The sequence below is a fragment of the Schistocerca cancellata genome, chromosome 7, assembly GCF_023864275.1.
Source record: "Schistocerca cancellata isolate TAMUIC-IGC-003103 chromosome 7, iqSchCanc2.1, whole genome shotgun sequence".
In the NCBI taxonomy this organism is placed as follows: Eukaryota; Metazoa; Arthropoda; class Insecta; order Orthoptera; family Acrididae; genus Schistocerca; species Schistocerca cancellata.
Genome location: NC_064632.1, coordinates 466,757,610 through 466,782,981, shown reverse-complemented (window position 1 = coordinate 466,782,981; position 25,372 = coordinate 466,757,610). Strand labels below are relative to the sequence as shown.

Sequence of the window (25,372 nt, the reverse complement as noted above, 5' to 3'; positions counted from 1 at the left end):
CGACAAACTGACTGTGCAGAGCGTGGAGTTCTGAAATCTAGACTGCACCTGCGCAGCAACAAGAAGCTATGGATTCGTCTTTTAACATAAGAACTTAACCTATTCTCACCGACCTCTCGTCCATTATATAGTAGTGGATTTTATGCTTTTGTGTCTTATTAATATTTATTTTGATGTTTTGTTTTTGTGAGACATTGCAAAGGGCTGCACGAGGGGCCTGGTGTTTTTGCTACTAGTGTTTTCCCACAACAGAGACGAAATATCTGTAAGGGAAAAAGTATTTACATTTTACAACACTTGGACAAAGAAAAAATTATACTCTGTATAATTACACTATATATAAGTAAGAAAGTAAATAGATAAAAGTTTTTTATGAAAACTGTTTGAACAATGAAAAAGTCAGGTCTGTTAATGAGAAAAACAATTTCTATGTTATCTAGCACTTGTAAAGAAAACAAGCTAGACAGATTTATTACCTCTGAAATATTGTTTGATGAGTATGTAAGCATACATTTGACGAGCAAATAGATGTAGATGTACGACACATTTCCCATTATTTTGTGGCGTCACAGCCGTGTTTTTATTAAGATGATTATCTATACAATGACGGCATCAAGTAGATCCAATATAAATAATATTTAATTTACTAACAGTTTATCGTCTGTGAACGGCAGCTACATGCGAATCGTGTAATCATCGATATCCCTTGCGAATGACAAAAAACGTTAGTGTCTATTGAACAGTTATAAATACAACAGAACAATGCGAAAAGACTCTTACGATTAGGTCCCTCTTATGGTTAGATCTCTCATGCAACTAGATCTCTCCTGTTGTCAAGTCTCTCTAGGAATTGGAGCTTTCTTGACCGCTGTCGCTGAGCTGTATTATTTAATGTGAGTCTTATTAACGCGTGTAGATAGAATGTCCATTAAAATTATGCATTACAACAACGCCATATGAAGACCTTCTCTTATTTTAGATAAAAAGAAAAGATAACTTGACTCAGTAATGGTGATTTAATTAAATACGGAAGCTTTTCGTTTACTTTGTGATTATATCAAAAGCCGTTTTGTGCATGATTACTATTTGCGTATTACATTTATTAGAGCCTGCAATCATTTATTTTTCTGGAAGTCTGATAACTTTTCACAGCCAGTAAAATACCTAACGAATTGTTTCCAAGCTAACTGTGGGCTGTGGCTATTTTGCAGTTTTGAAGCAAATGAAAGTTAACAGTATTGTTATAATTCTTTACTTTTATGAAAGTAATTGAGATTAAAGCAACGATGTAATTTTGCTTAGATTTCTTATAACGTTATCACCAAAGTCAAAGTTCCAATCAATAATTTTACTTAACAGTTAATGCTCTTGATTGACAGATTCAGAATACGAAGTCAATTTCACGTAATCATAGGCGGCAATGTTACAGTTTCATAGTGGAGAACTTGCACACGATCTACGTCCAGAACGTCCATTATGAACTTTCCTTTGGTGTTCGTTTCGTTAACACACTATTACAGCTGGTTTTCCTACATTCTGTTACTGCATTTCGACTTTGAAAAAGTGTAGTTTCTCACAAGTCATAAACTCACTTTCACCGTTGATGTGTCAAATTGTAGTTCTCACAACACATGCAGTTTTGGCACCGATGTGTAAAGGAAAACTCATAACAGGCAGGACTCATTACAGAAATAAACACTAGGGGCGCTGCGGTAGACTCACTTGTCGCGAGTAGTAGACTGAGACAAGAAAGTCGCTCGTGTTAAAGGAGTTTGAAAGAGAAGAAATTCCTACACACTTTCGCTTGTTCGCATGTGACCATGTTCTACGTTAGTAGTCAACGTACGTGAAATAAAGAGTGGTAACTCGAAGTCTTTTATTTCTGTAAATCCCCAAATGCACGGTACACTTTCGTCTTCAGGGGACCGATGACCTCAGATGTTAAGTCCCATAGCGCTTGCAGTCATTTTTGAACTCTTGTCTCAATTGACTACTCAGACAAGTGAGTCTATTGCAGTGCCCTTGCGTTTTATTTCTGTGAAGAAACTCGCCGGTTTCGAGTTGTCATTTTCGTTAACACATCAGCACCAAAAGAGCGCGTATTGTGAGAGCTGCCTCTTCTACAGTTTGACATCTTAACGGTGAAAATGAGGTTATGAGGGACTATCCTTTTTCATGAAAAAATAGAAATATATTGTAGCAGCACAATACTGGAAGAAGCAATGATTACAGAGTTTATCAATGTCCACAGCATGTAATGGTTCTTTATTTACGTGACCATTACGGCACTCCAACCTCAGTTCTCGATACCAGTAATATCGTACTACTTTTCTGCGAAGTAACAGACATATTTTTGTGACAATATTCATATTTGGTTTTATTAATGTATAGGTACTCCGATGTATCGATATATTACGGTGGTATGGTTCTTGCGTGTATTCATTTCTGTGAGACTGTCATAATCTTAGACCTACTTGTGACCGTTTTGGCGCGAATGCGCACAGGGCAGTCTTTGTTTCACTTTGCAGAAGTTAAGTTGTTATTTCACTTTGTAAAACAAAAGTCAAGTCTTGTGTTTGGTTAAAGTGGAAATTAAATATATGAAGATTGATACAAAACTGTTTTCTGGGTGATTTGACAATTAAGAAGAAGTATATGTGAATTTACAAGAAGTTTAATAAAAATGTGGATCGTGAACACCAAGTCAAAAATTATTTCTACCATACCATCGTTCTGACCTGGGATTGTTTGATCATTAAGAATTTCCTGAAAAAAGCATTTGTTAGGTCTTCAAATATTGGTAAAATACAGATCTGGACCTTCTAGCAGTCAAAGTGGAATCACCCTAGAATCAACAAGATGAGCCATAACAACTTCGACGAAATCTACGTGGGAATCCATTCGAGATAAGTGCCAAAATTAATGACTTTTTTACAGTGACTTCATTATTTCCATTCTGACGATACCATCCACAGTCAATAACTTTGATGTTGCCCGATAAAGCGAACATATGCTGCGTGAGCAACATTATTAATCTGATTTCTAACCTACTTTGCAAGTGGTGGTATTGTTAGAAGCAGAATTAATTTCATAGTGGAAGCTCTTGATGAAGGTCGCGGGGCAAATTCTTTACACTCCCACGAACTGAAAGATAGAAAAACTGTCGTTCAACAATTTCAGAACATAGATGTGCACATTTATTTGCTCGAGAAAATATATACTTCCGAAGTGCAAACGCATCAAACAGTATCTAGAACTCAGTAAATAGCGTCTTTTTATTAATCTTTCGTATCTTGTTTTCTTCCTAAGTGTCAAATAACATAGAAAATTGTTTTTCCAGCCAAAAAAATCTGACATTTTCACGGTCGAAATAATTTTCACTACAACACTTCATCTATTTGGGATTTCATTTCTGCGTAGTGTAGGCTTTTTCTCTGTAATACATAGGTTTCAGACATCTCGTCTATCATAGAGTACTAGTAGGAAAAAATATCAGGTCCTTGCGTAATTTTTCAGTGTGTCTCTAAAAATAAAGCAACCACCACAATAAGGATTTAAAGAGACGCGAAAGCACAAAATCCGTTTCTATAACAGAAGTGAGCTCGCCCAGAATAAGTTAACTTTCGATTTTAACATACGCCGCCATAGACCCTTGTTTCTGCTCATGCACAGTGTGCAGCAAACTCGGAAATTAAGAACCCCACACTTACCACACTCGCGTCGTGGTTGACTGCTGATTTCCACGCAGGTATAAGAGGTCCACCCGCTTAGAGTAATCGATTTCGACCAGAAAGTCGCTCGTGTAAAACGGGCTTTAGGAGGCCGGATAGAGGAGCGCTAACATACGCGTCGCCCGCGCGTGGGGCTGTTTGGGCACGGCAGCAGCGTGCCAAAACCACGGCCGAGTTGCGGCAGGCCGGCCAAGGCCGGATCGGGTAGACTCGGCTTGTCCCGCCGCGCCGAGGTCGTCGGCCCCAGTGGCAGCCACTCGTGGTCACGTGCCGGCGTGGCTCAGCGCGGTAAACAAGGCGTTACGTAGCAGCAGCCGCCAGCTGTCGCCACGCACCACGGCCGCTCCCGCCAGATGCCACCCCCACCGCCGCAGCACACTCGGACGGACTTGGCAACAACCAGACGGCCTTCAGCCGTACCATGAGGGGGGTTCCGACGAATGCCAATCAACGCATTGCATACGTCTGCTCAAAACCACCCGACTGAATGTACTGGCAATGCAACTGACGTGACATATTCTCACCAAGTTTACTAAACGCTTTTATACGTACTTTTATGCCAACTAGCTCTGCAGATGACGAAGAAATTGAAGAAATGTATGATGAAATAAGAGAAATTATTCAGATGGTGAAGGGTGATAAAAATTTAATAGTCATGGGTGACTGGAATTCGGTTGTAGGAAAAGGGAGAGAAGGAAACGTAGTAGGTGAATATGGATTGGGGCTAAGAAATGAAAGAGGAAGCCGCCTGGTAGAATTTTGCACAGAGCACAACTTAATCATAGCTAACACTTGGTTCAAGAATCATAAAAGAAGGCTGTATACATGGAAGAAGCCTGGAGATACTGACAGGTTTCAGATAGATTATCTAATGGTAAGACAGAGATTTAGGAACCAGGTTTTAAATTTAAGACATTTCCAGGGGCAGATGTGGACTCTGAGCACAATCTATTGATTATGAACTGTAGATTAAAATGGAAGAAACTCCAAAAAGGAGGGAATTTAAGGAGATGGGACCTGGGTAAACTGAAAGACCCAGAAGTTGTACAGAGTTTCAGGGAGAGCATAAGGAAACAATTGACAGAAATGGGGGAAAGAAATACAGTAGAAGAAGAATGGGTAGCCTTGCGGGATGAAGTAGTGAAGGCAGCAGAGGATCAAGTAGGTAAAAAGACGAGGGCTAGTAGAAATCCTTGGGTAACAGAAGAAATATTGAATTTAATTGATGAAAGGAGAAAATATAAAAATGCAATAAATGAGGCGGGCAAAAAGGAATACAAACGTCTCAAAAATGAGATCGACAGGAAGTGCAAAATGGCTAAGCAGGGATGGCTAGAGGACAAATGTAAGGATGTAGAGGCTTATCTCACTAGGGGTAAGATAGATACTGCCTACAGGAAGATTAAAGAGACCTTTGGAGATAAGAGAACCACTTGTATGAACATCAAGAACTCAGATGGAAACCCAGTTCCGAGCAAAGAAGGGAAAGCAGAAAGGTGGAAGGAGTATATAGAAGGTCTATGCAAGGGCGATGTACTTGAGGATAATATTATGGAAATGGAAGAGGATGTAGATGAAGATGAAATGGGAGATACGATACTGCGTGATGAGTTTGACAGAGCACTGAAAGACCTGAGTCGAAACAAGGCCCCAAGAGTAGACAACATTCCATTAGAACTACTGACGGCCTTGGGAGAGCCAGTCCTGACAAAACTGTACCATCTGGTGAGCAAGATGTATGAAACGTGTGAAATACCGTCAGACTTCCAAGAAGAATATAATAATTCCAGTCCCAAAGAAAGCAGGTGCTGACAGATGTGAAAATTACCGAACTATCAGTTTAATAAGTCACAGCTGCAAAATACTAACGCGAATTCTTTACAGAAAAATGGAAAAACTGGTAGAAGCCGACCTCGGGGAAGATCAGTTTGGATTCCGCAGAAATATTGGAACACGTGAGGCAATACTGACCCTACGACTTATCTTAGAAGAAAGATTAGGGAAAGGCAAACCTACGTTTCTAGCATTTGTAGACTTAGAGAAAGCTTTTGACAATGTTGACTGGAATACTCTCTTTCAAATTCTAAAGGTGGCAGGGGTAAAATGCAGGGAGCGAAAGGCTATTTACAATTTGTACAGAAACCAGATGGCAGTTATAAGAATCGAGGGGCATGAAAGGGAAGCAGTGGTTGGGAAGGGAGTGAGACAGGGCTGTAGCTTATCCCCGATGTTATTAAATCTGTACTTTGAGCAAGCAGTGAAGGAAACAAAAGAAAAATTCGGATTAGGTATTAAAATCCATGGAGAAGAAATAAAAACTTTGAGGTTCGCCGATGACATTGTAATTCTGTCAGAGACTGCAAAGGACTTGGAAGAACAGTTGAACGGAATGGATAGTGTCTTGAGAGGAGGATATAAGATGAACATCAACAAAAGCAAAACGAAGATAATGGAATGTAGTCGAATTAAATCGGGTGATGCTGAGAGTATTAGATTAGGAAATGAGACACTTAAAGTAGTAAAAGAGTTTTGCTATTTGGGGAGCAAAATAACTGATGATGGTCGAAGTAGAGAGGATATAAAATGTAGACTGGCAATGGCAAGGAAAGCGTTTCTGAAGAAGAGAAATTTGTTAACATCGAGTATAGATTTAAGTGTCAGGAAGTCATTTCTGAAAGTATTTGTATGGAGTGTAACCATGTATGGAAGTGAAACATGGACGATAAATAGTTTGGACAAGAAGAAAATACAAGCTTTCGAAATGTGGTGTTACAGAAGAATGCTGAAGGTTAGATAGATAGATCACATAACTAATGAGGAAGTATAGAATAGGATTGGGGAGAAGAGAAGTTTGTGGCACAACTTGACTAGAAGAAGGGATCGGTTGGCAGGACATGTTCTGAGGCATCAAGGGATCACCAATTTAGTATTGGAGGGCAGTGTGGAGGGTAAAAATCGTAGAGGGAGACCAAGAGATGAATACACTAAGCAGATTCAGATGGATGTAGGTTGCAGTAGATACTGGGAGATGAAGAAGCTTGCACAGGATAGAGTAGCATGGAGAGCTGCATCAAACCAATCTCAGGACTGAAGACCACAACAACAACAACGTACTTTTAAGGGGGGTAGGACGTCAAACGGACAGACTTGGAGCAGGAGAGGTACCACAGGACATTTTATTTTCTACTGTCTTTACTTTCACAAATAAATTCATAAAACTTCGTCAGCATGACCAGGAAGGATTCAGGATTCACACTCATAGCAGTGGAAGTGCAAAAACAATACAAATTAAATGTTTTTTTAGATATGAAATTTCATCATTTTTTCACTTACTGTTGGCTGCATTTGTTGCTATAGGTACATTTCTCTTCACAAGTAAGAGAGATTCTTTGATGAATTTTGCACAGCATACAAACCATACTTACAGGTGTATGAAACTCTAGAATTTTCCAAATCTATTAAAAACTGTGGTAAAAATTGAGATAATTAAATACAAAATTTGATTTTTTTTCTGAACATAAAGTTTAAAACGTAACAGCTCATTCATTTTTTCATAAATTAAATAGATTCTAGAGTTTCAGACGCCTGTAAGAATGGTTTGTATGCAGTGCAAAATTCATCGAACAGTCTCTCTTACTTATGAAGGAAAGTGTACCTATAGCAACAAATGCAGCCAAAAGTAAGTGAAAAAATGATGAAATTTCACATGTAAAAAACATTATTTTGTTATGTTTTTAACTTCCGCTGCTACGAGTGTGAATCCTGAATCCTTCCTGGTCATGCTGACAAAGTTTTATGAATTTACTTGTAAAAGTAGAGACAGTGGAAATTAAAATGTCCTGTGGTGCCTCTCCTGCTTTAAGTACCCGTTTCACGTCCTACCCCCCTTAATCGATTAGGTTTTAAAAATTTCTCAGCTAACTTTTCGAGGATTAAATAGTAAAATTATATCCTATGTTTAACACAGGATACATTTTAGTTACTTGCCTGAGGGTCATTCATTGAGCTGACAAAAGTCATGGGATAGGGATATGCACAAATACAGTTGGTGGTTGTATCGCGCATACAAGGTTTATAGGGGTGTATTCACGGAGCTGTCATTTGTACTCACATTCATCTGAAAGGTGTCCGACGTGATTATGGCCGCATGACAGGAATTAACAGACTTTGAACGCGGAATGGCAGTTGGAGATGGATGCATGGAACATTCCATCTGGAAATCGTTAAGGAATTTAATATTCCGAGATCCACAGTCTCATGAGCGGCCCAGAGTACCAAATTCCAGGCATCATCTCTCGCCACGGACAAAGCAGTGCCCGACAGCCTTGCCTTCAACGACCGAGAGCAGCGGCGTATGTGTAGAGTTGTCAGTGCGGACAGACAAGCAACATTGCGTGAAATAAGCGCAGAAATCAAATTGGACGTACGACTAACGAATCCGTTAGGATAGTGCGGCGAAATTTGGCGTTAATGGGGTATTGCAGCAGACGACCGATGCGAGTGCCTTTGGTAACACCACATCATCACCTGCAGTGCCTCTACTGGGCTCGTGACCATATCAGTTGGACCACAGGCAACTGGAAAACCGTGGCCTGGTCAGATGAGTCCCGATTGCAGTTGGTAAGAGCTGATGGCAGGGTTCGATTGTGGCGCAGACCCCTCGAAGCCATGGACCCAAGCTGTCATCGAGACACTGTGTAAGCTGGTTGTGGCTCCATAACGGCGTGGGCTGTGTTTACATGGACTGGACTGACTCCTCTGGTCCAACTGAATCGATCATTGACTGGAAATGGTTATATTCGGCTTCCTTGGAGACCATTTTCAGCCGTTCCTGGACTTCAGTTATGGATGATAATGTGCCATGTCACCGGACCACAACTGTTCGCAGTTGGTTTGAAGAACATTCTGGACATTTCGAGTGAATAATTTAGCCACCCAGATCGTCCGACATGAATCCGATCTAACGTTTATGGGACATAGTCGAGAGTTCATTTTGTGCGCAAAACCCTTCACCGGCAACACTTTCGCAATTATGAACAGCTATAGAGGCAGCATGGCTCAATATAACTGCAGGGGACATCCAACGACTCATTGAATCCACACCATGTCGATTTGTTGCACTACGCTGGGCAAAATGAGGTCCGACACGATATTAGAAGATATCCCTTGACTTTTTTCACTTTAGTTTAAACTATCTGGATATAGGCCAGTTTAAGAATATAATTTGTTCGATACCACCAATTGTTTCGTACTTTTTGATACAATTCCAGTCTCATAATTCAGGATACACGTTTTCTGATGAAGCATACGATATATACGAGTTTATGTAGTGATAATATTTTTCTTATCTGTCAATAAAATATATCGTGAGCATCCTTTTTAGTCACGATCTCATACGATGAGTCGGCGTAGTATTTCTCAAGATTCATCTTGATACTACTTAATTTGGGAAGGATAGAAATAATAAAAGTTGTGATGGATATGAAATTAATAACAGATTTTCTTTTAAATTCATAAATTAATAATCAAATAATCAATGTTCTGTTCAAAATGTTAGTTACAACACGCTATACTAAAAATGTGAAAACACTCAATTTAAACATTTATATGAGGAAATTCATTTTACAAGATTTAATTTTTTTCTCTGCTGACTACAGTCATACAGTTTATTTAATCAAAAATGAATTATTTAAGTTTGTAGTTACGCATATAAAAAAATAATAAAATGTAAGTTTCTTTGAAACCGAAACACTACAGAAATTGTCATGTACAAAAGTAGCAGATTATTATTATCCTTTTGCACTAAAAGTTTTATTTTCTCAGAAAACGCATTTGTTCGAAAATGATTAACTTTTAAAAGTTAAGTTTTCTCAAGGGTTCTATTCCAAAAACTTAATTATTTAACTTACTGTCTGTTTTTTGTTTGATTTCTCTAATTTCCTTGTATAAGAAAATAAATGCATTTGTTAAAATTTGTGTTGCAATTAAAATTCAGATTTAATTAAAATATTCTGGCGTGTAATCAGAGATGGATGGCTCTGAGCACTATGGGACTCAACATCTTAGGTCATAAGTCCCCTAGAACTTAGAACTACTTAAACCTAACTAACCTAAGGACATCACACACACCCATGCCCGAGGCAGGATTCGAACCTGCGACCGTAGCAGTCCCGCGGTTCCGGACTGCAGCGCCAGAACCGCTAGACCACCGCGGCCGGCTGTAATCAGAGATTATGGAAGTCTGCACAAAGCACACCCAAAGTTAGTTCTTTATCTGAGTTGTATCAAACCATTCCTACTTGTAAGAAGCATTCAGCTGTTATCTCAAAGAAATTTCTTCTGTCACAGTCTTTGTGAACAATTCTTTGTAATTCAAGCCGTTTGTCAACATTTTTTTGGACGAAAATATAGGTATAGCCTGTGACATGAAGAAGCAGACTTTACTGCAGTGTATTAGGAAAATGGACCCAGATGTTTAATGATATTAATCATGAAGCACAAAATCATCTCCTGGACAACTGACGCCGACGACAGTTAAGTACTGATAGTCAAGCAGTTGTATATGACGCAATCTGTTGTGAATTGTTTATAAAATGCAACATTAGTGTTAATCACTACGACTGGATGGAAAAGTATGTAAGTTACAATGATTGATATCACGTAGATTCTTTATAAGATGTACCTATATGGATGAGCTTCCAGCTTGATTGGCGGCATAGAAAATTTTAACCAAATAACCACGTCTGCTGTCAGAAACAGGTGGAACTCGTAAACCACAGAAAGTTGCAGGAAGTTGGTTAAGGTAAGGCAGAAAAAGAAATATCTTCCATTGGAAACAAAATAACAGACAGATTGACTTCCACAAGTGCAAGCGAAAAGAAACACCATTTACCCCATTTACTGACTCGTAGTTTGAGACCTGTGTCCACAACTGTAACAGAAATGCGCCACTAATGGTAAGAGTACATTTCGATTTTATGTAGTGTAAATAATGACGTCAGAGTTGTTACCGTTTGTTGCTATTTTTGGTGTTGTGTTCTAGAGACTGAAGACTTTTTTCATGCAGCTCTCAACTTTAATCTATCCTGCAAAATCCTCTTCATCTAGGCAAACTACTCGTACATTCCTCTGAAGCTGCCATGGAGCATCACAGTCCTGCCTCCTCACGGTGAAGGTACCCGTTTCTCGTAGCCGTTGTGTAACTTGGGCAAACAGTTTGTGCGATGGAGTATGACGGTGTGGAAAACGTTCGTGATACAGCCGACTAGCAGCTCTTCCGTTACCTCCAGCTTCGCCATTCACAAGGAACATGTCTGTGTATTCCGCAAACGTGTACTGCACCATGTTTCCTCTATCGGTGATGCACAGGTAGTGACTCGGTCTCACAGCAAAGTGGACAATAAGTGACATCTGGGGATCGTTTGACGTAGTAGACGTCATCTTGTATACCCTGTTGCATACCAGGACAGGAAACTCTGAGACGTTTCTCTTGCCCTAAGCAGACGTTGACGAAGTACACATCTGAACTGAAACTGCCGTAGAACAGAAACGATACGATTCTGGACATGGGTTCCTATTCAAAATGTTCTGTACTCAATACATGTCCTAAAAGTTTGTAACGGGAATTTCCGACCATCCTGTATGTCACTAGTGGCATGTATTTGAATAAAATTTAAATCATTTAGATACATTCGTGATAGATGACAGAACCAATACGGCACTTGATAATAGTAATGCACAGAATCACCGATATCGCCTTCAGCGAAGTCAGACAGCCTTTGGATTCCAATAGCCAAAACCAAAATCGTCAACCATAAATTCCAGTTACCTTCATATTCTGCATGTGCAGCAAGCGACCCTAACTGTTGTAGCCGGTTTTCGGGTCAAGAGTACGCGCATGTACATAAAATTAATTTCATTTTGAAATTCCATAAGCTCGTACTTGTGTCACAGCAGTTGTCATAGATCAGATGTATAGTGTGCGAATTATATCAGTAGATTATGTTCTGATGTTTGGAATGCATGATGGAAATATCCGTGAAAGTGCCCCAAACACTCTGATTACTTTTCCAAACTACAGCGGAGATACGGTAACATTCACACCAGTGTTGCAATGTTGTGGTAGAAGGAGCATTATGTAGATGTTGAAAAGCGAAGCCATTTACAGACGGAATCAACCAAACGATTGGTAGTTTTCCTGAAACATTACTGACAATGAACCCCTTGAGCGCGAGGTCGCAGGTTCAGTCTTCAGTAAGGATCATTTGAAAGTGTCGTGTGAATAGTTATGACAGGGAAAATATTGGCTGCTAATGAATCACCATATGCATCAGGAGGCTGACAGAAGATGAGTGTCCGGGAGCTGCAGAGATTAATGTTCTGTGGGATGTATGTATTACATATCACAAAATGGGCATCGTCGACACTCATGACATCGTCAAAACAATCAACTTGCACCGTGAACACCGAATGGCAAACTGCGCGCCACAGTGATCAAAAATGTTCGCACCAATAATATCGAAGGAGAAATCTTGGGAGTTGCAAACAATGAAGGACGTTCAGTTAGGTATCCACTCTTAAAGAATGCATATCGAATATTAGTGCAATCGGATGTGGTGGAATTCGATGGCATGTTACCGAATGCGAAACAGTCTGTCGTGGAGCTTATCGTGAAAACGGCTACCCTTTAATGGGTAGCCGCTGATAGTCCCGTAACATGTTTCGTAGGCACGAAGGAAACAAACATCCAGAGGCTGAACTTGTCAACTTGCTCAACAAAGCAGTCGCGCTGCAGGGAACGACATTGTTTGTGTTTGCTACTCTACAATGTTTTGACATCATTGCTTTGTAAGCACGTCAAAAATTGTTACCCCCGCTTTTCACATAACTGTAGCTCCGAAAAAGCAGATACCATGTGAGCAGCTTAAATTTCTTGGCATGAATGGTAAAGGGGCTAATGCAGACTTATTTTGACAACATTATGTGGAAATAAATTACAGGAATTTTATTGTCAACTCAAATAGCGTCACTGAGCTTCGTCAGCCTACTCACTGCTGAACTCTTTGCAACGACGGTAAGCAGTAATTTTATGTATTTACGTGACCTGTAAGCATTTACTTCACAATCATCTCTCTCTCTCTCTCTTAGTGTTCATCCCTGAAGGTGGCTTGCAGCAGAGCGCCATTGTCCTCTTCTGTCTGCTTTCTTCTTCATTTCCACGTACGTGTTACATCCAACATCATTCATGATCTGTTGCATCTATGATATCCTTGGACGCCCCCGCCGGTTCCGTCCCTCAATAGCTCCATCTGCTACTGCTCCAATGATGTTGTTGTGTCTTAGGATGTGCCCTATAAGTTTGTCTCTTCTTGTTTGGATGTTCCTCCACAGAGATCTGTTTCCTGTACTCTTCTAAGCACCTCTTCATTTGTTACTTTGTCTCTCCAGCTGATCTTCATCATCCTTCTATAGCACCTCACCTCCAGGGCGTCTAGCCGTCTTCTCTCTTCTCTTCCAACTGTCCAAGTTTCACATTCGTATAGGGCCAAATTCCAAACGAAAGCTTTCATGACACTTTTCCTTATTTTCAGACTAACGTTCTTGCTGGTGAGTAAGTCCCTTCTCCGATTAAATGCAATTTTGGTCTGTTGTATTCTGCTCAGAATTTTTTTCCGACTTTTACCATCCCTTGTGATTTTGCTTCCCAGGTAGGTAAATTCCTCTATCACTTCCAGCTCCTCTCTTCCAATTCTCATTCTCAGAGGTTCATACTCTGCTTCTGTATTGCATACCACACTTTAGTCTTTTTCTCGTTTATTCTCAATCCATGCTTTTTTGCGTATAAGAGTGTTGAAGTTATGTGAGCTGGAGAGGTTTTGTCCAGAGCCGGCGACATGTATAGATGCAATTGAATACCATGATTTCAAATCAAGGACGGAAACAGTTGTGTTGTTGGATTCTATTTCCGCCGAATTAGGATACACGAAGGTGTTCAGTGTGGATGAGCAGATAGAGAATTGTCTTGAGCTTGTGTGCGATTTGTGCCAGAGAGAGTATGCGGAAACAGAAAGCGAGTCGGAACACTTGGACTAAAGAATTTGGAGGAAAGGACCGGTGGGTATAGCGGATAATGAGTCGTTACGCAGGAAACGAAGGCTCAGATCAACAAGGCTTAGGAATTCGGAGAACGTTGAAGGGATGCAGTCCCCATGTTCTGCACTGAATCTACATGTATGCTCTGCAAATCCCTGTGAAGCACATGGCAGAGGGTACTGCTCTTGTATCACTTATTAGGATTTCCGTTCTAATCGCGTACGGAGCGCTCGAGGAACGATTATTCAAGTACCTATTCAAGTACCTCCCTGTGAAGCACATGGCAGAGGGTGCTGCTCTTGTATCACTTATTAGGATTTCCGTTCTAATCGCGTACGGAGCGCTCGAGGAACGATTATTCAAGTACCTCCGAGTGCGCTGTATTTAGTATACTATGAGGTGGCAAAAGTCATGGGATACTTCATAATATCGTTACGGACATCCTCCTGCCAGGCGTAGTATACCAACTCGGTGTAGCATAGACTCAACAAGTCGTTGGAAGTCCTCTGCAGAAATATTGAGCCATGCTGCCTCTATTTCTTTTTGGTCATCAGTCTACTGACTGGTTTGATGCGGCCCGCCACGAATACCTTTCCTGTGCTAACCTCTTCATCTCAGAGTAGCACTTGCAACCTACGTCCTCAATTATTTGCTTGACGTATTCCAATCTCTGTCTTCCTCTACAGTTTTTGTCCTTTACAGCTCCCTCTAGTACCATGGAAGTCATTCCCTCATGTCTTAGCAGATGTCCTATCATTCTGTCCCTTCTCCTTATCAGTGTTTTCCACATATTCCTTTCCTCTCCGATTCTGCGTAGAACCTCCTCATTCCTTACCTTATCAGTCCACCTAATTTTCAACATTCGTCTATAGCACCACATCTCAAATGCTTCGATTCTCTTCTGTTTCGGTTTTCCCACAGTCCATGTTTCACTACCATAAAATGCTGTACTCCAGACGTACATCCTCAGAAATTTCTTCCTCAAATTAAGGACGGTATTTGATATTAGTAGACTTCTCTTGGCCAGAAATGCCTTTTTTTTTGCCATAGCGAGTCTGCTTTTGATGTACTCCTTGCTCCGTCCGTCATTGGTTATTTTACTGCCTAGGTAGCAGAATTCCTTAACTTCATTGACTTCGTGACCATCAATCATGATGTTAAGTTTCTCGCTGTTCTCATTTCTACTACTTCTCATTACCTTCGTCTTTCTCCGATTTACTCTCAAACCATACTGTGTACTCATTAGACTGTTCATTCCGTTCAGCAGATCATTTAATTCTTCTTCACTTTCACTCAGGATAGCAATGTCATCAGCGAATCGTATCATTGATATACTTTCACCTTGTATTTTAATTCCACTCCTGAACCTTTCTTTTATTTCCATCATTGCTTCCTCGATGTACAGATTGAAGAGTGGGGGCTTAATACGAGCACTTCGTTCTTGATCGTCAACTCTTATTATTCCCTCTTGGTTGTTGTACATATTGTATATGACCCGTCTCTCCCTATAGCTTACCCCTACTTTTTTCAGAATCTCGAACAGCTTGCACCATTTTATATTGTCGAACGCTTTTTCCATGTCGACAAATCCTATTTTTCTTTAGCCTTGCTTCTATTATTAGCCGTAACGTGAGAATTGCCTCTCTCGTCCCTTTACTTTTCCTAAAGCCAAACTGATCGTCACCTAGCGCATTCTCAATTTTCTTTTCCATTCTTCTGTATATTATTCTTGTAAGCAGCTTCGATGCATGAGCTGTTAAGCTGATTGTGCGATAATTCTCGCACTTGTCAGCTCTTGCCGTCTTCGGAATTGTGTTGATGATGCTTTTCCGAAAGTCAGATGGTATATCGCCAGACTCATATATTCTACACACCATCGTGAATAGTCGTTTTGTTGCCACTTCCCCCAATGATTTTAGAAATTCTGATGGAATGTTATCTATCCCTTCTGCCTTATTTGACCGTAAGTCCTCCAAAGCTCTTTTAAATTCCGATTCTAATGCTGGATCCCCTATCGCTTCTAAATCGACTCCTGTTTCTTCTTTATCACATCAAACAAATCTTCACCCTCATAGAGGCTTTCAATGTATTCTTTCCACCTATCTGCTCTCTCCTCTGCATGTAACAGTGGAATTCCCGTTGCACTCTTAATGTTACCACCGTTGCTTTTAATGTCACCAAAGGTTGTTTTGACTTTCCTGTATGCTGAGCCTGTCCTTCCGACAATCATATCTTTTTCGATGTCTTCACATTTTTCCTGCAGCCATTTCGTCTTAGCTTCCCTGCACTTCCTATTTATTTCATTCCTCAGCGACTTGTATTTCTGTATTCCTGATTTTCCCGAAACATGTTTGTACTTCCTCCTTTCATCAATCAACTGAAGTATTTCTTCTGTTACCCATGGTTTCTTCGCAGCTACCTTCTTTGTACCTATGTTTTCCTTCCCAACTTCTGTGATGGCCCTTTTTAGAGATGTCCATTCCTCTTCAACTGTACTGCCTACTGCGCTATTCCTTATTGCTGTATCTATAGCGTTAGAGAACTTCAAACGTATCTCGTCATTCCTTAGTACTTCCGTATCCCACTTCTTTGCGTATTGATTCTTCCTGACTAATGTCTTGAACTTCAGCCTACTCTTCATCACTACTATATTGTGATCTGAGTCTATATCTGCTCCTGGGTACGCCTTACAATCCCGTATCTGATTTCGGAATCTCTGTCTGACCATGATGTAATCTAATTGAAATCTTCCCGTATCTCCCGGCCTTTTCCAAGTATACCTCCTCATCTTGTGATTCTCGAACAGGGTATTCGCTATTACTAGCTGAAACTTGTTACAGAACTCAATTAGTCTTTCTCCTCTTTCATTCCTTGTCCCTAGCCCATATTCTCCTGCAACCTTTTCTTCTACTCCTTCCCCTACAAATGCATTCCAGTCGCCCATTACTATTAGATTTTTGTCCTCCTTTACATACCGCATTACCCTTTCAATATCCTCATACACTTTCTCTATCTGTTCATCTTCAGCTTGCGACGTCGGCATGTATAACTGAACTATCGTTGTCGGTGTTGGTCTGCTGTCGATTCTGATTAGAACAACCCGGTCACTGAACTGTTCACAGTAACACACCCTCTGCCCTACCTTCCTATTCATAACGAATCCTACACCTGTTATACCATTTTCTGCTGCCGTTGATATTACCCGATACTCATCTGACCAGAAATCCTTGTCTTGCTTCCACTTCACTTCACTGACCCCTATTATATCTAGATTGATCCTTTGCATTTCTCTTTTCAGATTTTCTAGTTTCCCTACCACGTTCAAGCTTCTGACATTCCACGCCCCGAATCGTAGAACGTTATCCTTTCGTTGATTATTCAATCTTTTTCTCATGGTAACCTCCCCCTTGGCAGTCCCCTCCCGGAGATCCGAATGGGGGACTATTCCGGAATCTTTTGCCAATGGAGAGATCATCATGACACTTCTTCAATTACAGGCCACATGTCCTGTGGATACACGTTACGTGTCTTTAATGCAGTGGTTTCCATTGCCTTCTGCATCCTCATGTCGTTGATCATTGCTGATTCTTCCGCCTTTAGGGGCAATTTCCACCCCTAGGACAAGAGAGTGCCCTGAACCTCTATCCGCTCCTCCGCCCTCTTTGACAAGGCCGTTGGCAGAATGAGGCTGACTTCTTGTCCGAAGTCTTCGGCCGCCAATGCTGATTGTTTATCAAAATTTAGGCAGTGGCGGGGATCGAACCCGGGACCGAAGACGTTTTGATTATGAATCAAAGACACTACCCTCTTTTTTTTTTTTTTAATCTCATTTTGTTCGCTTTTGTTCGTTGAATCTGCTCGGGGCGGACGTCGTAAGACATCCGTTTAAGTTCGTTGTTGATCGATTAACTCAGTTTTTTGTTACAGAGGGCTGCTAACCCTCTGACCGAACACGCTGAGCTACCGTGCCGGCATTTCTAGACCACGGGTCGTAACACGCTCTATAGCTGTCCATAACTGCGAAAGCGTTGCCGGTGCAGGAATCTGTACACGAACTGACCTCTCAATTACGCTCCATAGATGTTCGATGGGTGGCCAAATCATTCGCTCGAATTGTCTAGCTTGTTCTTCAAACCAGTGACGAACAAATGTGGCCTGGTGACATGGCGCATTGTCTTCCATAAAAATCCCACATTGTGGACATTGTAATGGTTCTTTATTTGCGAAACCATTACCACCCACCAACCCTATTTTTCGATACGGTAGATTAATGAATATTTTTTGTACGTAAGGTCTCATATTTTTCACTCTATTCAAATTTGGTTTCATTTTTATATGTATGTACGTCGACATTTTGAGATGTTGAAATCGATATAATATCTAGTGTGGATATCTTTGTACTTATTGTTATCTTTAATGCTGGTTTGTGACTTTTGGCGCGGAAGCGTACAGAGTAGTCAAGTTTTTGTGTTGAATTTGAACAGTCTTGACTTTGTGTTGGAAATGAAAAGATGAGTCTGAGTTGTGGACAGTGAAAAATGTTGTGAGTTTTATTAAGAGCAGTAACGGCTGCTAAATTGTACGATGAAGTAATGTTTTGAACATGCGAAAGTATAAAAAGTTTAATAAATGTGAATTTTTCTGAAAAGTGAGTGTCAAGAATGATTTTCAAGTGACCATTGTTTAAAAAAGTATGAAGCACGTTGCAGTGAAAAACATAAATCATCAAATTAATCCTGAATGATTGTCTTCGTAAGTTCTTCAAGTCGGCGTAATTAACATCCGAGTGCCTTTCGCACCAACAGCGATAGTCATGCTACCTAGACAACAATTTTAATTATTTGCCAAAGCCAGAGCGAGATCGTCGTTGGATTTCAAATACAAGATAGTGATATTATTGTTAATTCTCTTCAGTGACTGTAATCAATTGATGTAGCAATACCTGCCACATTAAAGACCTGTTAGTTACGCAATAAAAAGATCATACTTTGAGTGCGCGACGTGATAATTTTTGAACTACTTAACTGTTAGTGGAGGTATTGTTATAACATGAAGCCCACGAATGGCTGCAAGTGATCTACAAGGAGCCGAAAATAACCATTCCCAGTCAATGATCGGTTCAATTGGCCCCAGTCCATTCCATGTACACGTAGCCCACATCCTTACAGAGCCACCACCAGCTTGCACAGTGCCTTGTTGACAACTTGGGTACATTGCTTCGTGGCGTCTGCGCCACACTCGAACCCTACCATTAGCTCCTAACAACTGAAATCAGGACTCATCTGACCAAGCCACAGTTCTGAAGTCGTCTAAGGTCCAACCGACATCGTCAAGAGCCCAGCAGAGGCACTGCAGGCAATGTGGCGCTTTTAGCAGACACTCGCGTCGGTCGTCTGCTGCCATAGCCGATTAATGCCAAACTTCGCCGCATTGTCGTAACGGATATCCTTTGTCGTACGTCCCATACTGATTTCTGCGCTTATTTCACGCAGTGTTGGTTGTCTGTTAGCATTGACAGCTCTATGCAACGCCGTTGCTCTTGGTCGTTAAGTGAAGGCTGTCGGGCACTGCGTTGTCCGCGGTGAGAAATATTGCCTGAAACATGGTATTCTCGGCTCTGTTTTGCTGTGGATCCCGGAATACTGCATTTCCTAACGATTTCCCAAATGGAAACTACTATTCTGCGTGCAAAGTCTTAATTTCAGTCGTGCGGTCATAATGACGTCGGAAACCTTTTCGCGTGAACCACTTGAGTACAAACGACAGCCCCGTCAATGCACTGCCCTCTTATACATTATGTACGCAGTACTACTGACATATGCATACATGCATATCGCTATCCCACGACGTTTGTCATCTCCGTGTAATTTTGCCTTGGCAGTCCCTATGCGAACGGTACGTAGCGGGTTGCTCTATATTCCTATATTTCCCTGCTAGTTCTTGAAGCTTTGTAAGTAGGAAAGTAGGATTTCGTGCGACAGTTGGCGTCTATCTTCAAGCGTCTGCCAGGTCAGGGTTTTCAGAACAGTATCCCCGCGACGCTCTCCAATGGGTCAGACAAACCTGTGACCATTCGTGCTGGTCTCCTTCGCATACTTCAGTATACCTTGTTACACCTAACTGTTATGGTTCACGTACCTTGAGCAATATTCTAGGACGGATCACACGGCTGTTTTGTAACCAATGCTCTTTGTAGACTGATTTTATTTTCCTAATATCCCACCAATGAACCAAAGTCAGCCAACTGCTTTAGATACGATTCAGCCTATGTGGTAATTCCAGTTCATATCCACAGGTATTTGTATAAGTTGACGCTTGCCAACTGTGAATTGTAGTACAGACTAGCATTTTTAGTTTTGTGAAATTTACAGTTTTACGTTCCTGAACATTTAAAGTAAACTGCTGTTATTTGCACCGGTTTGAAATGTGACCAAGATCTGAATGAATATTTGTCCAGCCTTTTATCATACCGTCTTTCAGTATGCATAGCTGCATTATCTGCAAAAGTCTTTGATGCAGTAGAAGCTACTTCTATATCTATCGATGACTCAGTATCCAAGATAACATATAGTATCCTATCTCCCAAGAATCTATCAATCCAATCACAAATACCGTTTGATGGCATATATTATCGTGCTTTCGTTAATAAGCATTGGCATGGTACTGAGTTAAATGCTTTTAGGAAGTAAAGAAATACTGCATCTACCTTACTGCCTTGATCCAAAGCTTTCAGTACGTTATGTTAGAAATACAAGAGATAGATTTTGTATGACGATGCTTTCGGAATCCATCCACATCTACATGATTACTTTGAAATTCACAATTAAGTGCCTGGCAGAAGTTTCATCGAACCACCTTCAAGCAATTTCTCTATCGTTCCACCCTCGAAAAGCGCAAATGAAAAACGAACACAAATCTTGCCGCGCGAATTCTGATTCTCTTATTTTATAATGATGATCATTCCATCCTATGTAGATGGGCGCCAACAAAATATTTTCACGCTTTGAGGACAAAGTTGGCGATTGAAATTTCATGAGAGGGTCCTGTCGCAACGAAAATCGCCTTTGTTTTAATGATTACTACCCAAGTTCGCTATCATATCCGTGGCACTCTCTTCCCTAATTCGCGATAATACAAAAAAAGGAGGTACCGTTCTTCGAATTTTTTCGATGTCCTCCGTCAATCTTATCTGGTTCAAATGGCTCTGAGCACTATGGGACTTAACACCTATGGTCATCAGACCCCTAGAACTTAGAACTACTTAAACCTAACTAACCTAAGGACATCACACAACACCCAGTCAACCTTATCTGATGTGGTACACACACCGCACAGCAATACTCCAGGAGAGGGGGAACAAGCGTAGTGCAAGCAGTCTACTTAGTAGATCTGTTAGATTTTCTAAGCGTTCTGCCAATAAATCGCAGTCTTTGGTTTGCTTTCCCCACAGCATTATCTACGTGATCGTTTCAGTTTAAGGTTATTCGTAATTGTAGTCACTAAGTATTTACTTGAATTTACGGCCTTTAGATTTGTGTGTTTTACCCTGTAACCGAAATTTAGCAGATTCCTTAAAGTACTCATGTGGATGGCTTAACACTCTTCATTATTTAGAGTGAGTTACCAGTTTTCACACCATACAGTTATCCTGTCTAAATCATTTTGCAGTTGGTTTTGATTACCTGATGACCTTACAAGACGGTAAAAACGACAGCATGATCTGCAACAATCTGTGAGGGCTACTCAGATTGTCTCCTAAATCGTTTATGTAGATCAGGAACAGCAGCGGGCCTAAAACACTTCCCTGGGGAAATGCAGATATTACTTCTGTTTTATTCGATGACTTTCCATCAGTTACTAAGAACTGCGACCTTTCTGACGGGAAATCACGAATCCAGTCGCATAACTGAGACGATACTCTATAGACACGGAATCTAGTTAGATGTCGCTTTTGAGGAACTGTGTCAAAAGCCTTCTCGAAATCTAAAAATGTGGAATCAATCTGACATCCCATTTCGATAGCACTAATTACTTCGTGAGAATAAAGAGCTACCTGAGTTTCACAAGAACGATATTTTTGAATCCATGTTGGCTGCGTGTCAAATTCGCTTTCTTCGATGTAAGCCATAATGTTCGAACACAGATATGTTCCAAAATCCTACTCCAAATCGATGTTAACATTATGGCTCCGTAATTCAGCGGATTACTCTTTTCTTTCTTGGGTATTGGTGTGACTTGTGCAACTTTCCAGCCTTTGGGTATGCATTTCTCTACGAGCGAGAGGTTGTAGACGATTACTAAGTACGGAGCTGTTGTATCAGCTTACTCTGAAAGGAACCTGACTGTATACAATCTGGAACGGTGACCTTGCCTTTATTAAGTGATTTAAGCTGCTTCGCTAGACAGAAGATGTCTACTGCCAGGTCACTCATGTTGGCAAGTTGTTCTTGCTTAGAATTTAGGAATATTTACTTCGTCTTGTTTGGTTAAGGAATTTCGGAACACTGTGTTTAGTAACTCTGCTTTAGTGCCACTGTCGTCCATAATATCGCCATTGATATCGCGCAGTTAAAGTATTAACGGAGTCTTTCCGCTGATGTACTTTACATACGACCAAAAACTCTTTGGATTTCCTGGCAGATTTCGTGAAAGTTTCGTTGTGGAAACTATTAAAGGCACCTCGCATTGGAGTTCACGCTAAGTTTCGAGCTTATGTAAAGCTTTGCCAGTCTAGCAGGTTTTACTGGTTGGCGCGAAGGGATCATTCTGTTTGAGATATCTCTTTATGTTCAAAATGTTCAAATGTGTGTGAAATCTTATGGGACTTAACTGCTAAGGTCATCAGTCCCTAAGCTTACACACTGCTTAACCTAAATCATCCTAAGGACAAACACACACACCCATGCCCGAGGGAGGGCCGCACAGTCCATGACCGCAGCGCCTTAGACCACTCGGCTAATCCCACGCGGCCTCTTTATGTTTGAGCCCAAAATACATTCTAAGATTTTACGAGAGATGGATATAAAATAAATTGTTGTTTTAGTCGATTATGGTATTTCTATTGGATGGTGATTTTACAAGAATTTACGGTCGAGGACAAGTTATTCTGGTATGTTTGTCAGCTGGATAGGGCAGTTGTAAATGGTGAGATAAAAATCATGGGAGCGTATGGAGCGGATGGTTCGTGCGACTACTGCCTGATTTTAGAAGACGTGGTAGCTACGAAATCTTAGCATAAATGGAAAATGATCCCGACAAGATTCGCATCAGACGCGATGGGGTACTGGGCGCTCTCATAACAGGCCGGTCCAGAGTGCTCGCTACTTATCAGCCAGCGTGCCGGCCGGCCTGGTTTGCTCTAGTCGAGTGTAAACACTTGGGCCAGACGTGTCTTCTCCCGCCTACGAGCAAAGGCCGGCTTGTGACTCAGGCTCAGCCTCGGCGCCTGCGGTCTCCCGAACAAAGAGGAGCTGTTCCCATGGCGCTTCTAAACGGCAGCGGGACGATGGAAACCGATTACAATACTCCTTTCGAGAGGCACGCACGGATACCGACACGCTTAGCACAATCCCACGATCTACAATTCAGCCTAGACATTAACGCAGATTTCCAAGTGGTGTGCTGTATTACACTGAGGCGACAAAAGTCATGGGGTAGCGATATGCGCAAATAAAGACGGCAGAGCTGTCATCTGTACTCAGGTGATCCATGTGAAAAGGTTTCTAACGTGATGATGTCCGCACGACAGGAATTAAAAGACTTTTAACGCGAAATGGTAGTTTGAGATAGATGTATAGGACACCGCATTTCCTTATAGAATTCAATATTCCGAGATCCATGGTGTCAGTAATGTGTCGATAATACCATACATCAGGCATTACCTCTCACCACAGTTAACGCAGTGACCGACGGCCTTCACTTAACGACCCAGAGCAGCGGCGTTTGCATAGAGTTGTCAGTGCTGATAGACAAGCAACACTGCGTGAAATAACTGCAGACCGACGCGAGTGCCTTTGCTAACAGCACATCGCCTGCAGCGCCTCTCCTGAGCTTGTGGCCCTAGACGATTGGAAAACAGTGGCCTGGTCAGATGAGTCCCGATTTCAGTTGGTAAGTCCTCATGGTATGGTTCGAGTGTGGCCCAGACCCCACGAAGCTATGGACCCAAGTTGTCAAAAAGGCGCTGTGCAATCTGATGGTGGTTCGATAATGGTATGGGCTGTGTTTACATGGAATGCACTAGGTTCTCTCGTCAAACTGAACCGATCATTTAATGGAAATGGTTATGTTCGGTTACTTCGAAACCATTTGCAGTCACTCATGGACTTCATGTTCCCAAATATGAAATTGGCCACAATTGTTCGCGACTGGTCTGAAGAACGTTCTGGACACTTCGAGTGAATGATTTGGCCACCCAGATCCACCAACAGGAATCCCATCGAACATTTGTGGTACATAATCGAGACCTCAGTTGGTGTTCTAAATCTTGCACCAGCAACACTTTCGCATCTATGAAAAGCTAGAGAGACAGCATGGCTCAGTATTTCTGCAGGGGGCTTGTTAAGTACATGCCACGTCGAGTTGCTGCACTACGTCAGGCAAAAGGAGGTCCAACACAATATTAGGAGGTAGCCCATGAATTTTGTCACCTCAATGTAAATGACACTAAATTCAGCCGGCCACTGTGGCCGAGCGGTTCTAGGCGCTTCAGTACGGAACCGCGCGACTACTACGGTCGCAGTTCCGAATCCTGCATCGGGCATGGATGTGTGTGATGTCCTTAGGTTAGTTAGATTTAAGTAGTTCTAAGTTGTAGGAGACTGATGACCTCAGATGTTAAGTCCCATAGTGCTCAGAGTCATTTGAACCATTGACACTAACTTTTCCTTACCAGAAAGATAGAAACAAGTACACATTGCCGGAAGAAAAATGCAACATGCACAAGGACGGCGTTATTTTACTAACAAATGAAGTGACGGGTAGTTCATCACTGCAGGAGGAGTATATGATAAGAAAATTAGACCAAATGAAACACACATGTCAAAGGAGAGACTGTCCAAACAGTCGTAGCAGTACATAGTGAACCACCCCCTCCCCATCCCCCATTCTGGCACCAACACAGAAGTGCATTCTCACATGCAAACGTTCATAAAGGTGCCGAATGACAACCTGCAAACGATTTTCCCAAGTATCTTGCACCCTTTGTTGCAATTCGTCAATGGTTCTTGCATGCCATGGAGGACGATGCTGTTGCTGGCCAGAGCTGTTGCTGGACGCCACGAAGACCGAGTTGTGTAGCAGGAGCCGTATATAGACTTGCAATGTCCTGCTGGAAAACCGTATCAGCTTCCTGTCGACAAGCCGGACGTTGTGGCTGAGCTGTTCTAGGCGCTTCAGTCTGGAACCGCGCTGGCGCTACGGTCACAGGTTCGAATCTGCCTCGGGCATGGATGTGTGTGATGTCCTTAGGTTAGTTAGGTGTAAGTACTTCTAAATTCTAGAGGACTGATGACCTCAGATGTTAAGTTCCATAGTGCTCCGAGCCATTT

General features: G+C 41.5%; 1 protein-coding gene across 2 annotated transcripts in view; it reads right to left on the bottom strand.

Annotated features, from left to right (window-relative positions):
* Nucleotides 1-25,372, bottom strand: part of LOC126092425 (ATP-binding cassette sub-family G member 1-like) — a 325,835-nt gene that overhangs the window by 204,608 nt on the left and 95,855 nt on the right. The window contains exon 1 of one of the 2 annotated variants that reach the window (XM_049908018.1): nucleotides 1,593-1,652. The exons of the other annotated variant lie outside the window; for it this stretch is intronic. The gene's annotated coding sequence lies outside the window, so the exon portion shown is untranslated. Of the gene's footprint in view, nucleotides 1-1,592; nucleotides 1,653-25,372 lie in introns of those variants that run through there. 2 annotated transcript variants of the gene reach the window in all.